General features: G+C 40.6%; 1 pseudogene; it reads left to right on the top strand.

Moving 5' to 3' along the window:
• The first annotated feature begins 20,537 nt into the window (after positions 1-20,537).
• Positions 20,538-21,826, top strand: LOC110310680 (serine hydroxymethyltransferase, mitochondrial pseudogene; annotated as a pseudogene).
• Positions 21,827-22,980: the final 1,154 nt, after the last annotated feature.

Raw genomic sequence — 22,980 nt, 5'->3', positions numbered from 1 at the left:
ATTGTTAAGATCAAAGACTCAGGTGGCAGCAGATGCTGATGTGGAGAAGCAGGAACACTAATTCCTCCACTGTTGGTGGGATTGCAAGCCACTACAACCACTCTGGAAATCAGTCTGGAGGTTCCTCAGAAAACTGGACATAGTAGTACCTGAGCATTCAGCTATACCACTCCTGGGCACATACCCAAAAAATGCTCCAACATATAACAAGGACACATGCTCCACTATGTTCATAGTAGCCTTATTTATAATAGCCAGAAGCTGGAAAGAATCCAGATGTCCCTCATCAGAGGAATGGATACAGAAAATATGGTACATTTACATAATGGAGTACTACTCAGCAATTAAAAACAATGATTTCATGAAATTCATAGGAAAATGGATGGAACTTGAAAATATCATCCTGAGTGAGGTAACTCAGTCACCAAAGAACACACATGGTATGCACTCACTAATAAGTGGATATTAGGCAAAGAGTGTAGAATACCCAAGATACAATTCACAGACCATATGAAAGCCAAGAAGAAGGAAGACTAAAGTGTGGATGCTTCAGTTCTTCTTAGAAGGGGAAAGAAAATACTCACAGGAGGAAATATGGAGACAAAGTGTGATGCAGAGACTGAAGGAAAGGCCATCCAGAGAATACCCCACCTGGGAATCCTTCCCATATACAGTCACCAAATCAGGATGATATTGTGGATGCTGGGAAGTGCTTGCTGATGGGAGCCTGATATGGTTGTTTCCTGAGAGGCTCTGCCAGAGCCTGACCATTACAGAGGCAGATCCTTGCAGCCAATCATTGGACTGAGCATGGGATCCTTGATGGAGGGATTGAAGGAGCTAAGGGGATTTGCAGCCCCACGGAGGGAGCAACCGTGTCAACCTCCCTCCTGTCCCCCTGCTCCCTGGAGTTCCCTGGGACTAGACTACCAACCAAAGAGTACACATGGAAGGACCCATGGCTCCAGCTGCATATGTGGCAGAGGATGGCCTTTTTGGAATTCAGTGGTAGGAGAGGCCCTTGGACCTGAGAGTGTTGAATAATCAATGTAGGAGAGTGGGAAGCCATTCCGGACTCCCTGGCCAGCTCAGAAGGAAATCTGTGCCAGGCAGTAAACAAGCCCATATTTGGTGGATGGCTTGCCCTTAATCCCTGATTGGCTGAGCAAGCCTGCCTGGTGAGGTGATGTGACCTGTGGTGATTGGTTGAGGCGTGGTTGTGGCTTGAGTGGATAAAAAACGCTTGTACCCCGAGGCGGGGGGGATTTGAAGAAAGAAGCTGCCTGAGTAAACTGCTTTAAGAAGAACCGGTGGTTGCGTTTTCCTTGCTGGCCGAGTTGGACGCAACATAGGAGAATGACAGCATGGGAAGATGGGAGTGGGTTTGGGGAGGTATCACCCTCAAAGAGGCAATGGGAGGGTGTATGGTATAGGGGGAAAACATGGAAAGGGGAAAACATTTGAAATGTAAATAAAGAAAATATACATTAAAAATTATACCTCAACAAACATTTTCTCAAAATGTAAAATGACAGGAATATGAAGGAAAATTTAAGACTAAGAAATAGGAAATCCTAGAGCCTTGGGGGGAGGGGGGAAATCATGTGAACCATGGCAATTGTGAAGGCTTATTGGTTTTTTTCTAAGCCCCACACAAGTGTGGGTGAGTACTACTATTTATCATATTCGACTTGTGAAAAGAAGAATGCTGCTCAAATGTGTTTAGCTCAGTTTTACATCAGCTGAGGCGGGGGAGGGGAAGCAATTGTTAAGCTGTTGTTTATGTCCAGTAAGTTTTTGTGTGAGGAACCTCTTTCCCTTCGTTCCCTTGACACACAAGTGGTATTTTGCCAGCACCAAACAGAACTTGAACAGGGGCAGATTGAGTTTGGTTCTAAACTTAGAGCACACAAATCTGAGCAACTGCCAAGCGTACAGAAATGTGTTTTCTCCAATCTTCTCAAACACATAAGGATTTCAAAAAGAAAGAAATGAAGTTTTTCGTTGTAGTTTTCTCTCCACCATTACATAATTACATACCACACACTATATATAAGATATACAATGCATTCCCACTATCAATCCTGTTTTCAGGAAATTTGATGCCAGTATATATTTATTATACGACAGGAAAAATGATACTGGGTACCATTTTCAAGCCCATACAATTTATTTTACATAGCTATAGAATCTATTATCCTTGGCCATAGATATTTTTTTTAATTCATCTACCTTCAATCACCAAAGGAGCAGCAAGAAGTAAATCAACACCCAAGATACAATTTGCAAAACACAAGAAAATCAAGAAGAGGGAAGACCAATGGGTGGATACTTCATTCCTCCTTAGAAGAGGGAACAAAATACCCATGAAAGGAGTTACAGAGACAAAGTTTGGAGCTAAGATGAAAGGATGGACTATCCAGAGACTACCCTACCCAGGGATCCATCCCATAATCAGCCACCAAACCCAGACACTATTGCACAATGCCAGAAAGATTTTGCTGAAGGGACCCTGTTATAGCTGTCTCGTATGAGGCTATGCCAGTGCCTGGCAAATACAGAAGTGGATGCTCACAGTCAGCTATAAGATGGAACACAGGGCCCCTCAATGGAGAAGCTAGAGAAAGCACCTAAGGAGCTGAAGGAGTCTGCAACCCTATAGGTGGAACAACAATATGAACTAACCAGTACCCCGGAGCTCATGCCTCTAGCTGCATATGTAGCAGAAGATGGCCTAGTAGGCCATCACTGGGAAAAGAGGCCCCTTGGTATTGCAAACTTTATATATCCCAGTACAGGAGAATGCCAGGGCCAAGAAGTAGGAGTGGGTGGGTAGGGAAGCAGGGCTGGGGGAAGGTACAGGGAACTTTTGGGATAGCATTTGAAATGTATATAAAGAAAATATCTAATAAAAATTTAGTCAAAAAGAGAAAGAAAATGGTTTAAAGTGGAGACATGATAATTTTAAACATAGTGAACCACTTTTAGAATCTAACAAAAATCACTCAGCTTAAGAAAGTGTTGTCTATCACATTATACAAGAGAGATTTCAATTGTATTAATATCTTTGCTTCAATAGCTGTCATATAACCTGAAAATTCATGAAATATGTCTCTCAAAACCAATTCAAGAAACTGCAAACTTAAATGTTTTCTGTTTTCACAAGAAATGTACTATTATAATTTATATTTATGATCCCTACCCTGTTCTAACCATCAAGTTACAATTCATTTTGACAACTATAACTTTTTTCATTTTAGACCATTATTTTAAATTTGTTTTTAAACATTAACAGAAGGAAAAAGTGTTGTCTCTATGTGAAATGTTCTCTCACTTAATTAGTGATGGATGTTATAAATTGTCTTCCAATGGGATAAATTTCTGTAAAAAGGTACTTGTTCATTGTAAAAGAGTTTACAATTGAAAAAGGGTATGATTTTCAATAAAATAAAGAATCATAAAATAAATAAATAAAAAAGAAAATGGTTCAAAAAAACTGTATAAAAATATTCATTCAATAAGTTTCTTAATTTCTGAACATATCAGTCTCCAGTGACTCACTGGAGTCTTGAGGGGGATGGGAAGCTATGAGGGAAATCGGCAGATTGATCTGGACATATGGAAGCAATGAAGATGCCTGAGAGTGGGAGAAGGAGAGAAAGGACATTCAAAACAAGAGGCCATGTCAACAGGTTCACTCATTGCCAATAAGCTGAAAAATATGTCATGGACATTTACCATTTAAATGTGGTGACATTTAAATAATTCTTCTTGTTCTTGTTTTTAAGACTTCTCTATAATTCATAAGACAGTGTGAATAATCTGTGTATTTTACCAAATTTCATATTTTAGCTAAGCTTATGCAAGAACATTAAGGAGGCTTAGAAGTAGAAAAGGGTTAACATTATTTTGAAAAAGATTCTTATTTATGAAAAAAGCTGATATTTGAAATCATGCTGAGAAGTGGGATTTTTATTTCTAGATATTGTTTATTAGCAATCATTCTGACTAATTAAAGATCAGCTCTTTATTATCATCTCTAGAATCCCAAGCATTTGTTGTTTTCACACTACATTTTTTTTTTTTTTTATTTTACAGGATGAAACCTCAGTATGCCTGAAAATATCTTTCTACAGGTTTGGCTTCTATCTTAGGTTAATTATTGATCATTTTAAGGGTTTTTTTTTTTGTTTTTTTTTTTGTTTTTTTTATAATTTATTTTTTTTATTAGGTATTTTCCTCGTTTACATTTTCAATGCTATCCCAAAAGTCCCCCATACCCACCCTCCCAATCCCCTACCCACCCACTCCCCCTATTTGGCCCTGGGGTTCCCCTGTACTGGGGCATATAAAGTTGGCAAGTCCAATGGGCCTCTCTTTGCAGTGATGGCCGACTAGGCCATCTTTTGATACATATGCAGCTAGAGACAAGAGCTCCGGGGTACTGGTTAGTTCATATTGTTGTTCCACCTATAGGGTTGCAGTTACCTTTAGCTCCTTGGGTAATTTCTCTAGCTCCTCCATTGGGGGCCCTGTGATCCATCCAATAGCTGACTGTGATCATCCACTTCTGTGTTTGCTAGGCCCCGGTATAGTCCCACAAGAGACAGCTATATCTGGGTCCTTTCAGCAAAATCTTGCTAGTGTATGCAATGGTGTCAGCGTTTGGAAGCTGATTATGGGATGGATCCCTGCATATGGCAATCACTAGATGTCCATCAGGTTTTATTACACATTAAACCAATAACCTAGCTTTTACTTTATGAAGAGGGGACAGTCATAAAGGGAGCCCTCCTTGCATGCTGCTACTACATATTAACTGGGAAGGATGAGCTGATGCTGAGGTGGTCCTTGGAAACTAACCTACTTGGTATTCAGTCAGTTGGAAAAGGATCTGTGTGCTGATGACTCAAAGAACTTAAAGTACTTTGACTGGGAATATATTCAATTCAGTCAATTCAGGTTACCCAACAGTTGTACTAATGCTACTCTTCCTAATATGATGCAATTTCTTAGACATTTAAAAGTATATTCTCACATTAGTATATAAGGCATATTATATAACAAATAAATAATGCAATGTACCATAGTTTCAAATGTAGATAAAATTAGACTCACTGAACAATTTTGCCAGAAATCAAATTTCTAATCATCACTCTGCAGTCTTGGACAACATAGGATCCACAATTGTCAGGTGGCTCCAGTTTAAATGCTGTTTTCAACAATTTATAAATTCGCTAAATGTATGTTCTTGCCTAGACTTCATAGTCTACTAATTTATACAGTCTACTGAGAGGTAGAATTCAATGGTAATATATGTGCTAGCATGCTTCAGAACCCTCAGTATACACACTCACACATACCACACATACACACATACACACACACACGCACATGCACACACACATAGAGGGAGAAAAAGAAATAAACAAACAAAACAAAACTTTTTTTCCCAACTTGCTTTTCACTAGAGTGTTTAATCAGAATAAAACTAGAACATTCATGTTATTCAAATCAATTCTTACAGGCATTCCCCCAGACCAAGGAGGCTGATATGACCTGGATCCTCTCTCTTTTCAACTTTATTTCCTGTTCCAATCAAGCTAGTCATACAGATCTTCCAAAGTTGGCCTTGTGTGTCTTCTCTTAAGAGTGTTTATACTTGCTGTAACCTCCCCACCTGGATAATCCACCCAGTAGGATTCCCAGTCCTAGGCTTCTTGCTTTACTTGAGTAATTGTGCTAGCCATCTTCTCAAGAAATCCCTTGCCATCTTTCATGCAAACACTGTTCCCTGTTTCATCAACCTATTCTTCTTTGCATTATCACGCTTGTACTACTTGATAGACCCACTGCTAACTTTCATTTTTTTTTGTCTTGCATATTATGTTATCACTGTCAAAGTAAACCCATGAGTTCAGAAGCTTTGTATAATTCACTGAACTAGAGCCACAAGAACTGGAAACATGCCTGAGAAATAGACCCAAATAATTATATATAGAATTAACTGAACAATTAAAGAGTTAAAACATTCTTTGTTTAAATATTGAGAAATTGCAATCACTAGCAGAACAAAGGGTACAAACACATAAAGATTATTGACATATGCTGCAATTTTCTTTACAACATATTTGTCTAATGAATACTTACAGTGGATTGTAATTGTCCAAAGCAGAACAAATTTAAAACCCAGGCAAAAACAAACCATAAAATTAAGAGTAAAGGCTTAAGACCATGTGACCCATGAATTAGTGTTGGGATCCATCACCTAGAATATTTTTTTCAGTGTAACTAATGACTGAAAACAATTAAGAAGGTATAGAAGCTGGCATTTTCCATAGTTATGAGGAGCAATTGTTACAATATGGTACTCAGTTGAGGTTGTTTTTTCTTTTTGTGGCCACTGATCATCTTCCATTTCTTAGTCTACAACCTTAGACTGAACTAAGAACTAAGATGGGGGAAAGAAAGTAATCAAAATGTTATCTTGACTTTATAAATATTCTATTTGGCTTTGTAAAAATCAATAGTGTATAGAAGATTATTGATAAAGTGTCTGAGATAGTGTTCTTATAGATCATTATGGCATCACTGTCACCAGAGAGTTTAATGTGAGAATAGAATTATGCCTATTTCTTAATTTATAAGGCTGCAGATTTTCTCGATTCCTAGGATTTGTATCCTAAGAATAAGTTGCAATGTCACTGTCATGCAAAAATGATTCTATGAAGTACTGTATGAAATTCCTGCCTCAGTACAGACTTACTGTTTTTTTTTCATGAGTGTCTCAAAACCTAAAAGTAGAAGGAAGAAACTATTTATCATCAGAAAAAAAAACAGTGTCAGAAAAACTGCTGTTCAATTTCTAAAAGATGGAAAATAGTCTTAAATGTTTTGACAGAGAACAAAATTCACAAACAAATGGAGAATTTGTGAATAACAACAAAATTTGGAGAAACGTTACAACCCAAAAATGTTCACCAGCTGCTTAGAAATCAAAATTCTGGTGTTTCTTATGGAACATTTAGTTCCCCAACCACAATAACTACAAAAATCAATAGCAAATTGGGTCCTAAAAGAATTATGTATTTGTTACAGTAGGGCAAAGTGGTATTAACAAATAAATTTCCACATCTTAACAGGCTTGTTTTTGTTTTTGTTTTTGATACTTCATGGAATAGCCCAAAGAACAATTTCGTATTGGGGAATGAACTTGATGCCACACAGTAACTTTAGGCATACTTGCTTTTTCATGTTGTTGCCCGGTCATCCTTTAGATCTTCATCATCTACCTCAAATAGTCAAGAGAGAGAAAGAGAGACAGAGACAGAGAGACAGAGAAACAGAGACAGACAGAGACAGGCAGAGAGACAGAGACAGAGACAGAGACATACAGACCCTGGAGGCCAAATAGCCACTTCTGGCGTTAGCCTCGTTAGGTCAATGTGCTCCTTCCTCCCACATCCCAGATGAATGCCCAACCATTCTCAGTAGCAAACGTGATAGTAAAAGCAAGTGGTGTGAACCAATATGCACATCCAGCAAGGAGCTCACTAAAAAGTTTTACAATGTATTCTATGACTCAAAATAATGTATGCTAAATTTAACAAAAGGTATGCAGTCTTTAATAATAATTACAACCACAATCTGATCGAAAATACTATTCCTATGATGTGGCAGAGACTGCAAAAGACTAATTCTGCCCCTTTTTCTACTGTATGAAGACTTCTATATCTTCAGCAATACAGCACGTCAAGCCTACAAATATTGTCCAACTTCCCTTACAATTAGCAGTGATCCTGTTACAATATCCTGACTGCAGGAGTCATTCTGATGGGAGCAGTGTCACAGAGTCACACTCAAGGACAGGGGAATATTCCCTTCCTACTGACTGAAATGCAGGTAATATAGCAATCCATCCAGTACTATGATAAAGCTGTAATACTATGATTCCTTAGTATTACAGAGAAAAAAAATACCCAAGGAGCCCAGATTTTAACTATGCCCTGCCTATTTTTACCTATAGAGTTAAGTGGGAAAGAAGCACACTTATGCTTTGTTAAAATACTGTTGTTTAGTAAATCTCTAATACAGATGTCAAATCAATAACTAATACATATGGCAAACAATATGGAATTCTGCTCAATCTTGATTCAAACTTTAAGACATCATAAAAGGGTAGAACGAAAGAAGTCAAAAATGTACTGATTACAGTCATAGAAGATATGAGCTAGATGTCAATGTCCTAATGACTTCAGTGACAAGTGAAGGTGACATAATAAAGCAAACCACAGGTCTGAATCAAGGACCAAATATATCTAGTAAGGTTCATTAAAAAAGGATCCCTCAGGAGGGCTTTGCTGGAGCACCTGGGGGAGCCATCTTGGTTCCTGGATCCCTCAGAGACTAGTCAGCACAGGTGAGAGTATGGACTGCAGAAGCTACACAGCTTCTAGGGCAGACCCCGTTTTGGGCTCCAGACATCTGGGCACCCTTCCTGCCAGAGGAGAGGTGTCTGGCCCACCTGGGAGGGCTTTGCTGGAGCACCTGGGGGAGCCATCTTGGTTCCTGGATTCCCTCAGAGACTAGTCTGCATGGGTGAGAGTATGGATTACAGAAGCTACACAGCTTCTGGGACAGGCAGAAGCGACACAGCTACTGGGGCAGACCCCGTTTTGGGCTCCAGACATCCAGGCACTTTCCCTGCCAGAGGAGAGGTGTCCACCCAGGCAGGGAGGGCCTTGCCGAAGCACCTAGGGGAGCCATCTCTGGTCCGGGATCTCTCAGAGATTAGTCTGTGTAGGTGAAAATGCAGACTACAGAAGCTATACACCTTCTGGGACAGGCACTTCTTCAGGCCTTCATTTTCTGGCAGGAGGCAGGTCGGAACGCCACATATCTGTGCACCTTCCCTGCAAGAGGAGAGCTTGCCTGCAGAGAGTACTCTGACCACTGAAACTCAGGAGAAACTAGTCTCCCAGGTCTGCTGATAGAGGCTAACAGAATCACAGGAGAAACAAGCTCCAACCAGAGACAACTATAACAACTAACTCCAGAGATTACCAGGTGGCAAAAGGCAAATGTAAGAATCTTAATAACAATCAAAAGAACTCACATGATGTGTACTCACTGATAAGTAGATATTAGCCCAGAAACTTAGAATACACAAGATATAAGATACAATTTGAGAAACACATGAAACTCAAGAAGAACAAAGACCAAAGTGTGGACACTTTGCCCCTTCTTAGAATTGGGAACAAAACACCCATGGGAAGAGTTACCCAGACAAAATTTGGAGCTGAGATGAAAGGATGGACCATCTAGAGACTGCCATACCCGGGATCCATCCCATAGTAAGCCTCCAAACGCTGACACCATTGCATACACTAGCAAGATTTTCCTGAAAGGACCCTGATATAGCTGTCCCTTGTGAGACTATACCAGGGCCTAGCAAACGCAGAAGTGGATGCTCACAGTCAGCTATTGGATGGATCACAGGGCCCCAAATTGAGGAGCTAGAGAAAGTACCCAAGGAGCTAAAAGGGTCTGCAACCCTATAGGTGGAACAACAATATGAACTAACCAGTACCCCCTGGAGCTCATGTCTCTAGCTGCATATGTATCAGAAGATGGCCTAGTCGGCCATCAGTGGAAAGAGAGGCCCATTGGTCGTGCAAACTTTATATGCCTCAGTACAGGGGAACGCCAGGGCCAAGATGTGGGAGAGGGTAGGTGAGGGAGTGGGTGGGAGAAGGTGTGGGGGACTTTTGGGATAGCATTGGAAATGTAAATGAAATAAATACCTAATAAAAAAATTTCCAAAAAATAAAAAAAAAGAATCTTAATAACAGAAACCAAGACAACTGACCATCATCAGAACCCAGCACTCCCACCTCAACCAGTCCTGGTTACCCCAGCACACTCTAAAATCTAGGCCCGGGATTAAAAGCATATCTCATGATGATAGTAGAAGACATCAAGAAGGACTTTAATGACTCACTTAAAGAAATACAGAAGAACACTGCTAAAGAGGTAGAAATCCTTAAAGAAAAACAGGACAACACAACCAAACAGGTGATGGAAATGAACAAAACCATATAAGAGCTAAAAAAGGAAGTAGGCACAATAAAGGAAACCCAAAGTGAGACAATGATGGAGATTGAAACCCTAGGAAAGAAATCTGGAACCAAAGATGTGAGAATCAGTAACAGAATACAAGAGATAGAACAGAGAATCTCAGGTGGAGAAGATTCCATAGAGAACATGGGCACAAAAATCAAAGAAAATGCAAAATGCAAAAAGATCCTAACTCAAAACATCCAGGAAATCCAGAACACAATGAGAAGACCAAACCTATGGATAATAGGAATAGATAGATGACAATGAAGATATTCAAATATCTTCAAAAAATTAAAGAAGAAAACTTCCCAAACCTAAAGAAAGAGATGCCCATAAACATACAAGAAGCCTAAAGAACTCCAAATAGACTGGACCAGAAATGAAATTCCTACCGACACATAATATTCAGAACAACAAATGCACTAAATAAAGATAGAATACTAAAAGCAGTAAGGAAAAATGTCAAGTAACATATAAAGGCAGGCCTATTAGAATTACTCCAGACTTTCCACCAGAGAATATGAAAGCCAGAAGATCCTGGACAGATGTTATACAGACACTAAGAGAGCACAAATGCCAGCCAAGGCTACTATACCCAGCCAAACTTTCAATTACCATACATGGAGAAACCAAAGTATTCCATGACAAACCAAATTCACACAATATCTTTCCACAAATCCAGCCCTTCAAAGGATAGTAATAGAAAAAAAAAAAACAATACAAGGACAGAAACCATGCCCTAGAAAGAGCAAGAAAGTAATCCCTCAACAAACCTAAAAGAAGACAGTCACAAAAACAGAATCCCAACTCTAACAACAAAAATAATAGGAAGCAACAATTACTTTTCCTTAATATCTCTGAATATCACTGGATGCAATTCCCCAATAAAAAGACAAAGACTAACAGACTGGCTACACAAACAGGACCCAACATTTTGCTCATTACAGGAAACCCATCTCAGGGAAAAAGACAGATACTACCTCAGAGTGAAAGGTTGGAAAATAATGTTCCAAGCAAATGGTCTGAAAAAAAAAGCTGGAGTGGCCATTCTAATATTGAATAAAATCAACTTCCAACCCAAAGTTATCAAAAAAGACAAGGAGGGGCACTTCACACTCATCAAAGGTGAAATCTTCCAAGAGGAACTCTCAATTCTGAATATCTATGCTCCAAATGCAAGGACAGTCACATTCACTAAAGAAACTTTAGTAAAGCTCAAAGCAAACATTGCACCTTACACAATAATAGTGGGAGACTTCAACACCCATCTTTCATCAATGGACAGACCATGAAAACAGAAACTAAACAGGGACACAGTGAAACTAATGAAGTTATGAAACAAAAGGATTTAACATATATCTACAGAATATTTGATACTAAAACAAAGGATATACCTTCTTCTCAGCACCTCATGGTACCTTCTCCAAAATTCACTATATAATTGGTCACAAAACAGGCCTCAACAGATACAAAAATATTGAAATTGTCCTATGGATCCTATCAGATCACAATGGACTAAGGCAGATCTTCAATAACAACATAAATAATAGAAAGTCAACATTCACGTGGAAACTGAACAACACTCTTCTCAATGATACCTTGGTCAAAGAAGGAATAAAGAAAGAAATGAAAGACTTTTTAGAGTTCAGTGAAAGTGAAGCCACAACATACCCAAACTTATGGGACAAAAAGAAAGCATTCCTAAGAGGAAAACTCATAGCTCTGAGTGCCTCCAGAAAGAAACTAGAGAGAGCACACACTAGCAGCTTGATAACACACCTAAAAGCTCTAGAACAAAAGGAAGCAAATTCACTCAAGAGGAGTAGACGGCAGGAAATAATCAAACTCAGGGGTGAAATCAACCAAGTGGAAACAAGAAAAACTATTCAAAGAATCAAACAAATGAGGAGCTGGTTCTTTGAGAAAATCAACTAGATAGATAAACCCTTAGGCAGACTCACTAGAGGGCACAGGGACAACATCCTAATTAACAAAATCAGAAATGAAAAGGGAGACATAACAACAGATCCAGAAGACATCCAAAACACCATCAGATCCTTCTACCAAAGGCTATACTCAACAAAACTGGAGAACCTGGATGAAATGAACAAATTTCTAGACAGATACCAGGTACCAAAGTTAAATCAGGATCAAGTTAACGATCTAAACAGTCCTATATCCCCTAAAGAAATAGAAGCAGTCATTAATAGTCTCCCAACCAAAAAAAGCCCAGGACCAGATGGGTTTAGTGCAGAGTTCTATCAGACCTTCAAAGAAGATCTAATTCCAGTTCTTCACAAACTATTCCACAAAATAGAAGCAGAAGGTACTCTACCCAATTCATTCTATGAATCCACAATTACTCTGATACCTAAACCACAGAAATACCCAACAAAGATAGAGAATTTCAGGCCAATTTCCCTTATGAATATCAATGCAAAAATACTCAATAAAATTCTCCCTAACCAAATCCAAGAACACATCAAAACAATCATCCATCCTGACCAAGTAGGTTTCATCCCAGGGATGCAGGGATGGTTTAATATACAGAAATCCATCAACGCAATCCACTATATAAACAAACTCAAAGACAAAAACCACATGATCATCTCATTACATGCTAAGAAAGCATCTGACAAAATCCAACACCCATTCATGATAAACTCTTGGAAAGATCAGTAATTCAAGGCCCACACCTAAACATGATAAAAGCAATCTACAGCAAACCAGTAGCCAACATCAAAGTAAATGGTGAGAAGCTGGAAGCAATCCCACTAAAATCAGGAACTAAACAAGGCTCCCTACTTTCTCCCTACCTATTCAACATTGTACTTGAAGTCCTAGCCAGAGCAATTCAACAACAAAAGTAGATCAAGGGGATACAAATTGGAAAGGAATAAGGCAAAATATCACTATTTGCAGATGATATGGTAATATATATAAGTGACCCTAAAAATTCCACCAGAGAACTCCTAAAAGTGATAAACAGCTTCAGTGAAGTAGCTGGATATAAAATTAACTCAAACAATTCAATGGCCTTTCTCTACACAAAGGATAAACAGGCTGAGAAAGAAATTAGGAAAACAACACCCTTCACAATAGTCACAAATAATATAAAATACCTTGGCGTTATTCTAACTAAGGAAGTGAAAGATCTCTTTGATAAGAACTTCAAGTCTTTGAAGAAAGAAATCAAACAAGATCTCAGAAGATGGAAAGATCTCCCATGCTCATGGATTGGAATGATTAATATAGTAAAAATGACTATCTTCGCAAAAGCAATCTACAGATTAAATTCAATCCCCATCAAAATTCCAACTCAATTCTTCAATGAATTAGAAAGGGCAATTTGCAAATTCATCTGGAATAACAAAAAACCTAGGATAGCAAAAACTCTTCTCAAGAATAAAAGAACCTCTGGTGGAATCACCATGCCTGACCTAAAGCTGTACTACAGAGCAATTGTGATTTAAAAAAACTGCATGGTACTGGTATAGGGACAGACAAGTAGACCAATGGAATAGAATTGAAAACCCAGAAATGAATCCACACACCTATGGTCACTTGATCTTTGACAAGGGAGCTAAAACCATCCAGTGGAAAAAAGACAGCATTTTCAACAAATGGTGCTGGCACAACTGGCTGTTATCATGTAAAAGAATGTGAATTGATCCCTTCCTATCTCCTTGTACTAAGGTCAAATCTATGTGGATCAAGGAACTCCACATAAAACCAGAGACACTGAAACTTATAGAGGAGAAAATGGGGGAAAGCCTCGAAGATATGATCACAGGGGAAAAATTCCTGAATAGAACAGCAATGACTTGTGCTGTAAGATCGAGAATTGACAAATGGGACCTCATAAAATTGCAAAGCTTCTGTAAGGCAAAAGACACTGTCAGTAAGACAAAAAGGCCACCAACAAATTGGGAAAAGATCTTTACCAATCCTACATGATATAGAAGGCTAATATCCAATATATGCAAAGAACTCAAGAAGTTCTTTGAACTCCATAGATCAAAATAACCATATTAAAAAATCGGGTACAGAGCTAAACAAAGAATTCTCACCTGAGGAATACTGAATGGATGAGAAGCACCTGAAAAAAATGTTCAACATCCTCAGTCATCAGGGAAATGGAAATCAAAACAACTCTGAGATTCCACCTCACACCAGTCAGAATGGCTAAGATAGAAAACTCAGGTGACAGCAGCTGCTGGCAATGATTTGGAGGAAGAGGAACACTCCTCCATTGCTGGTGGAATTGCAAGCTGGTACAACCACTCTGGAAATCAATCTGGTGGTTCCTCAGAAAATTGGTCATATTACTACCATAAGATCCAGCAATACCACTCCTGGGCATATACACAGAAGATGCTCCAACATGTATTAAGGACACATGCTCTACTATGTTCATAGCAGTCTTATATATAATAAGCAGAAGCTGGAACCCAGATGTCCCTCAACAGAGGATTGGATACAGAAATTGTGGTACATTTACACAATGGAGAACTACTCAGCAATTAAAAACAATGAATTTATGAAATTCTTAGGCAAATGGATGGATCTGGAGGATATCATCCTGAGTGAGGTAACCCAATCACAAAGGAACTCACATGATGTGCACTCTCTGATAAGTGGATATTAGCCCAGAAGCTCGGAATACCCAAGATACGATCTGCAAAATACATGAAACTCCAAAGGAAGGAAGACAAAAGTGTGGATACTTCGATCCTTCTTAGAAGGGAAAACAAAATACCCATGGATGGAGTCACAGAGACAAAGTTAGGAGCAGAGCCTGAAGGCATGATCATCCAGAAACTGACCCACCTGGGGATCCATCCCATATACAACTATTAAAACCAGACACTATTTTGGATTCAACAAGAGCTTGCTGACAGGAGCCTGATATAGCTCTCTCCTGAGAGGCTCTGCCAAATACAGAAGAGAGGCCTGACAAATACAGAAGTGGATGCTCACAGCCATCCATTGGACAGAGCACAGGGTCCCCAATGAATGAGGTAGAGAAAGTACCCAAGAGCTTAAGGGGTTTGCAGCCCCATAGGAGGAACAATAACATGAAGTAACCAGTACTCCCAGAGCTCCCTAGGACTAAACCACCAATCAAAGGAAACACATGGTGGGACTCATGGCTCTAGCTGCATATGTCGCAGAGGATGGCCTAGTCGGTCATCAATGGGAGGAGAGGCCTTGGTCCTGTGAAGGTTCTCTCCCCCAGTACAGGAGAATGCCAGGGCCAGGTCCTGGGAGTGAGTGGGTTGGTGAGCAGGGGGCATTTTGTATAGCAACTTCTGGTACTGCTGAAGCTTTCAGATCAGACCCAGCTTGGCTCTTCTGAGTCCTGTGCCTGCTGTGGGTGGTGTCTTCAGTAACAGGGACTTTTATTTAATTTCTCTGTGGTTACTGAGGGCAATGACAGTAGTCGCATTGTTTTGGGAGTCCCTGTCTTTACCCTGACCAAAATCAGAATTTTTTCCTTAATGGTAGGTTGGGCTTTTCTGTTTGGTTTGGTTTGGTTTTTTGGGTTTTTTTTTTTTTGTATTTACTTACTTTTTCTCTTTAATTAATTAACTTATTCACTTTATATCCAGGTCATTACCCCTCTTCTTTTGGTACCTTTTCACAGGTCCCTCCCCAATTCTCCCATCCTCTTCTCTGAGACTTGACATCAAGTCTTTGCAGAGTCAGGTGCATCCTCTCCCACAGAGGCCAGAAGAGGCAGCCTAGCCAGGGAAATGGATTCCACAGACAAGCAACAGCTTTAGGACCAGCTCCTGCTCCAGTTGCTCAGAGACCCACATGAAGACTGAGCTGCACCTTTACATATGCATGAGATGCCTAGGTTAAGCCAGTGTATACACCTTGGTTAGTTGTTCAGTCACTGAGCACCACCAAGGATCCAGGCTAGTTGACTCTATTGGTCTTCCTATCGTATTCTGGGACCCTCAATTGTTCCCTCAGCATTTCTGTAAGTGGATGCTCACTGATATGGGTCTCTGCCTCTGTTTCAGTCAACTGCGGGTTGGAGCCTCTCAGATGACAGTCATGCCAGGCACCTGGCTACCTTACTTTTTTTTTTTTTTAACAAATTCTAGATATTAATCCTCTGTTAGATATATATGTGGAAAATATTTTCTCCCATAAGTTTGATGTTTTGTCAATGTTTATTGCTTTCTTTTCTGAACAAAACTTAAAATTTTACATTTCAGCATTTTGAAATTTTTATATTAGATGTCTTTCACCTCCATGTTTAGCTTTATTTTTATTATTTTTTCTTTCTTCTTTTTTTATTTTTCTATTTTATTAGATATTTTCTTCATTTACATTTCAAATGCTATCCCAAAAGTCCCCCGTACCCTCCCCCCACACACACACCTACCCACCCACTCCCACTTCTTGGTTCTGGCATTCCCCTGTACTGAGGCATATAATGTTTGCAAGAAGGGGCCTCTCTTCCCAATGATGGCTGACTAGGCCAGCTAGAGACAAGAGCTCCGGAGGTACTGGTTAGTTCATACTGTTGTTCCACCTATAGGGTTGCAGACCCTTTTAGCTCCTTGGGTACTTTCTCTAGCTCCTCCATTGGGGGCCCTATGTTCCATCCAATAGCTGACTGTGAGCATCCACTTCTGTGTTTGCATAGGCTCACAAGAGACAGCTATATCAGGGTCCTTTCAGCAAAATCTTGCTGGTGTGTGCAATGGTATCAGCGTTTGGGGGCTGATTATGGGATGGATCTCCGGGTATGGCAGTCTCTAGATGGTCCATCCTTTCGTCTCAGCTCCAAACATTGTCTCTGTAACTCCTTCCATGGGTGTTTTGTTCCCAATTCTAAGAAGGGGCAAAATGTCCATACTTTGGTCTTTGTTCTTCTTGAGTTTCATGTGTTTTGCAAATTGTATCTTGTATCTTGGGTATTCTAAGTTTCTGGGCTAATATCCACTTATCAGTGAGTACATATCATGTGAGTTCTTTTGTGATTGGGTTACCTCAATATGTGTGTATTTGTGTGTGTGTGTATTTGTGTGTGTGTGTGTGTGTGTGTGTATTTGTGTGTGTGTGTGTCATAGAGAATGATTGAGGAAGATTCTTGATGTAAAATTTGTGAATTTAAAATTCACTTGTATATATACATATACAAACACACACACACACACACACACATGAACATTTACACATGCACATCTACATGAAAATACTTACTTATTTTTAAGTAGAGAAAAGGCAGACTGCCCAAGTGTCAGTGCTGAGTGACTTAATTAAATTACAGCAAATTCACTATTCTAAACCATCTCAGTTACCTGATGTTAAATTATTTCATCTCCATTATTTCACTACTTAGAGGTACTCAGTGGAATAGATAAAAAGAAATGCAGCCCAAAAAAATCAAAGATCAGAACGGGAAGGCCCAGAACATAATCCTAGATCCCTGCATGTCTGCATCATGCAGAGAGCACCATCAGGTCACCCCATGGTATTTATTTTATTATTGTCTTACATTTCTTTTTTGTTCTTTGTAGTCCTGTCTCAAGCTAAATCAAAACTCCTTGAAGGGAGAGATCTTAAATGTAACCCCTAGACATAAAATATTTCACAAGTACTCAAGAAACATCTGCAAATTGATTTGTTTCTAATACAGTAGCCTCTCCGGTATGTTACTTTAGTATGTATTACTTACAATCTAAATTGGCCATTATGTCTTGTGCCCTTTCCTACCACAAAAATTTCTGGATTTGTCTCATAACTGCAACGTGTTGTCTCATTACATTAATAATCCTCATACTCTGGTGGGCAGATTGCACTAAGTACTGGAACACAGTCAATTAATACTGAGCACTGAGTGTTACTAGTGTGTGTTCTTGTTAATGATGTCTCCATTTTCCATCTGAGAATAACCTCTGAGTATTTTCTTAAATCTCTGCCTTGAAAATAAAATGCTGAATTTGAAGCACATTACAAATATGAACAAATCTGTATTCAAAAGATCTCTTTAATATTGCTTTCTTCCATGAAATTTAAAAGAATATAGTAATCACTTACTAATTGTATTTGAGTATTTTAAGAGTTTTTTTGTTTATACTTTTAAAAAGTGACGAATTTGCTCTATTCTTTGCTATATTTTATCTATAGAAAACCTTCAGAAATACTTAGGCTGTTTTCCTTGGGCATTACTATTCGATCTTAGTTAGGGTCTAAGGTTTGTTTGTTGTTTCTTTCTTGCAAAGCCCAAAACCTTCTGGCACACAAACCTGGCAGAAGAGCCTATCCATTTAAAGCCTTCTATCAGATTACCAGGACCGTGTGATGTCTCCCATAAAGCTGGATAACATTATGGCACAAAGCTCCTCATAAATAAATAGGGCTTGAGGCATGTTCGGATGGCAGAGGGCAGCCTCCTGTTCCTTTTTCACTGAAAGGTGGCCCTGGCTTAGTGCAGATATGGTTTACTGGCAGAAAAAAGCAAAAAGCAAATTTTTTTTAAAAAAAACACTCTGTTATCATCTTGTTAAGTGGTAGGATGTTCAGATGTTCTGACATGAAGCATGAAGCTCAAGGAAACATTTCAGCTTAATCTTGAAGGCAAGTGATTTATTTTGCCTTGGTTCAAGGCAATTTTTTTTCCTATTTTGTATTTGAACAGATGAAGAGCTTACTTGCTTGGAACCATGAGACAAAAACATGTTGTCCAGAAGACACGAAGGAGAGGAAGAGAAGAGATGAAAGGAAAGAAAAGTAGGGGGATTTTCTCACAGAGTGAAAACAACTGATGCATACAGTCAATCCTAAACAGTGAGAAGCAGGGAGGAGGAGAGCTGCTTTGGGGAGATTGATGGATAGGTCTTTTAAAAAATCCAGGCAGATGTACTTATGAAAGGGAAACCTACAAACTGTCAGGCTCCTGAAATACAAAAAGTAGGGTTCAGTCAGGCAACATGGCTCTTGGTGGACATGTACCCTGGGGAGATGGATAACCTGTGACCAAGCAGCTGGCTTCTGAGGGAGGAGGCCTAGAGAACACAATCTGCCACCTTTCCAGCATAAAGCACTTTTAGTAATCCCTAACATGCTAAAGTCTGTGCTTTATTTTTACACTACCAAACTAGGGGCCAGCACATACACACTTATATTTTGAAGCTGAAAAGAAAAAGATATTCAAGGGAACATTCTAATCCAGACTCTAGTCTCCAAATTAGCTTCACTATTAGAAATATAAAGAGGCAGGTACCCTTCCATTGGGCATTGAAAGAAGAAAGAACACACCTATAATACTAATCTTATTTCTTTGTTTCTTTTTTTTTTTTTTTACCCCAGAAAGAACACACAGAAAAATACATTTCAAAAGTTAATCCCTGACTTCTGATAAAGAAAAAAATAAAACGAAAGGGAAAAGTAGTTAGATAGTGGCCATTACCTCTATGATTTTCAACTTTTAAGCACTGGTGCACACCTTTAATCCCAGCACTTGGGAGGCAGAGGCAGGTAGATTTCTGAGTTCGAGGCCAGCCTGGTCTACAAAGTAAGTTCCAGGACAGCCAGGGCTATCAGAGAAACCCTGTCTCAAAAAACCAAAAAAAAAAAAAAAAAAAAAACAGAAAAATGCATCCATGACATCCTCAGAATTTCTTCAACCCCTATCCACCCAGGGCTTGAGCTAGAGTCAGGAACCTGGAGGTATCGACCAGGAGCACAGTGCTGTGCTTTGCACACACACAGAGCAGCCATGCATACACTCGGGCAAGCAATGCTTGACTGTGCTCATTTTTTGTGGAAAACAAAATAAAAGGGAAGCTTGTTCTTAGCAGTACAATTCCTAGGTGTCATCTGGACATTTCTACCTTTATTTCTACTTTGCAGAAGTCGAATGTAAGAGAGATCACTGTCAGAGAACACTGAGACCTGGCTCCAGACTCTCTTTCCAGCCTTATCTCTTATCTGCTTCCCCCATTTCACTCCCCACTGTGCCTGGCTCACCTCATTCCCATACAATGAATTCACATACTCCGACAAATACATAATGCCAGACATGCACATATTCAAGCACACACAAAACCCAGTCTACTCTGAATCCAGCAATTATTTTCCATAGCTACATTTAATTTCAAAGCTTCCTTCCATCCAAAATGGCATTCATCATCTGTCCTTCAACCGTCTGCCCCAAATTTTGTTCATTCTAACTGAACTTTTCAAATTTGGTTGGCTGGGTTTTTTAGGGCAGCACATGGAAGAAGCGTGGTTGTTTGTTTGTTTGTTTGTTTGTTTGTTAAGACAGGGTTTTACTGGCAGCCGGTTTTCGACCCCGGTACTACACCGATACAGAGTTAGTGGCTAGTCTTCCTGTGGCCTCCTGTAGTGATGGTATCCTTCTCTTTGCTTCAGACCACTCAGCCTCTGCAGAGATGTGGTCAGCTGGTCTGCATGGCTGCCCGGGCCCAGCACAGCAAGGTGTCCCAGGCCGGGCCTTGGAAGCCTTTGACCTGGATCCCGCACAGTGGGGAGTCAATGTGCCGCCATACTCAGGGTCCCCAGCCAACCTGGCCGCCCGATGGGGGCCATCTTACCCATTGCTACATGTCTGATGTCAAGTGGATCTCTGCCACATCCATTTTCTTCCAGTCTATGCCCTATAAACTCAATCCCTAAACTGGCCTCATCGACTACGACCAGCTGGCGCTGACCGCTCGGCTTTTCCGACCGCGGCTCATCATAGCTGGCACGAGTGCCTATGCCTGCCTCATTGACTATGCACGCATGAGAGAGGTCTGTGATGAGGTCAGGGCACACCTGCTGGCAGACATGGCCCACATCAGTGGCCTGGTGGCCGCCAAGGTGATCCCTTTCCCTTTCATATATGCGGACGTTGTTGCCACCACCACTCACAAGACACTGCGAGGGGCCAGGTCAGGGCTCATCTTCTACCGGAAGGGAGTACGGACCGTAGACCCCAAGACTGGCAAAGAGATCCCTTATACCTTTGAGGACCAAATCAACTTCGCTGTGTTCCCATCCCTACAGGGTGGCCCCCACAACCACGCCATTGCTGCAGTAGCTGTGGCTCTCAAGCAGGCCTGCACCTCTATATTCCGAGAGTACTCCTTACAAGTACTGAGGAACGCCCAGGCCATGGCTGATGCCCTGCTCAAGCAAGGTTACTCACTGGTGTCTGGTGACACTGACACCCACCTGGTGCTGGTGGACCTGCGGCCCAAGGGCCTGGATGGAGCCCGAGCCGAACGCGTGTTGGAACTCGTCTCCATCACTGCCAACAAGAACACCTGTCCTGGAGACCAGAGCACCATTACTCCGGGGGGGCTTGAGGCTTGGGGCCCCCGCGTTGACCTCTCGCCAGTTCCGTGAGGACGACTTCCATAGAGTCGTCAATTTTATCGATGAGGGAATCAACATTGGCTTGGAGGTGAAGCGCAAGACTGCCAAGCTCCAGGATTTCAAATCCTTCCTGCTCAAGGACCCAGAGACAAGCCAGCGTTTGGCCAACCTCCGGCAACAGGTGGAACAGTTTGCCAGGGGCTTCCGGATGCCTGGATTTGATGAACGTTGAGGACACCTGGCGATCAGAAGCCCACAGACCGGAAGTTACCTTTCTTCCCGCCTCCCTGGACCACAGAAGAGATGTCACTCCTCTCTGGGTTTTAGTGGAGGGAGGGAGGCCTTCCATTTAGGGCAAGAGCCAGGCATAAACTCCCCTCCAGAATTTGTAGCTGAGATTTCTGATCAGTAACCATGTCTACACGAAGCACCCAGTTCACATCGGACTTGTTTTTTTTTTTTTCTTTTTTTTATTACATATTTTCCTCAATTACATTTCCAATACTATCCCAAAAGTCCCCCATAGCGCCCCCCACTTCCCTACCCACCCATTCCCATTCTTTTGGCCCTGGCATTCCCCTATATTGGGGCATATAAAGTTTGCAAGTCCAATGGGCCTCTCTTTCCATTGATGGCCGACTAGGCCATCTTTCGATACATATGCAGCTAGAGACAAGAGCTCCAGGGTTCTGGTTAGTACATTATGTTGTTCCAACAATAGGGTTGCAGATCCCTTTAGCTCCTTGGATACTTTCTCTAGCTTCTCCATTGGGAGCCCTGTGATACATCCAATAGCTGACTGTGAACATCCACTCCTGTGTTTGCTAGGCCCCGGTATCATCTCACAAGAGACAGCTATATTTGGGTCCTTTCAGCAAAATCTTGCTAGTGTATGCAATGGTGTCAGCGTTTAGAAGCTGATTATGGGACGGATCCCTGGATACAGCAGTCTCTAGATGGTCCATCCTTTCATCACAGCTACGAACTTTGTCTCTGTAACTCCTTCCCTGGGTGTTTTGTTCCCAATTCTAAGAAGGTGCACAGTGTCCACACTTTGGTCTTCATTCTTCTTGAGTTTCATGCGTTTATCAAATTGTATCTTATATCTTGGGTATCCTAAGTTTTGGGCTAATATCCACTTATCAATGAATACATATTGTGTGAGTTCTTTTGTGATTGTGTTACTTCACTCAAGATGATGCCCTCCAGGTCCATCCATTTGGCTAGGAATTTCATAAATTCATTCTTTTTAATAGCTGAGTAGTACTCCATTGTGTAAATGTACCATAATTTCTGTATCCATTCCTCTGTTGAGGGACATCTGGGTTCTTTCCAGCTTCTGGCTATTATAAATAGGGCTGCTATGAACATAGTGGAGCATGTGTCCTTTTTACCGGTTGGGACATCTTCTGGATATATGCCCAGGAGAGGTATTGCTGGATCCTCCGGTAGTACTATGTCCAATTTTCTGAGGAACCGCCAGACTGATTTCCAGAGTGGTTGTACAAGCTTGCA

This window comes from Mus caroli, unplaced genomic scaffold, assembly GCF_978045245.1.
Source record: "Mus caroli unplaced genomic scaffold, Mus_caroli_1 scaffold_1, whole genome shotgun sequence".
NCBI lineage: Eukaryota > Metazoa > Chordata > Mammalia > Rodentia > Muridae > Mus > Mus caroli.
Note: the sequence above shows the minus strand (reverse complement) of the source record. Positions and strands in the feature narration are given on the sequence as shown.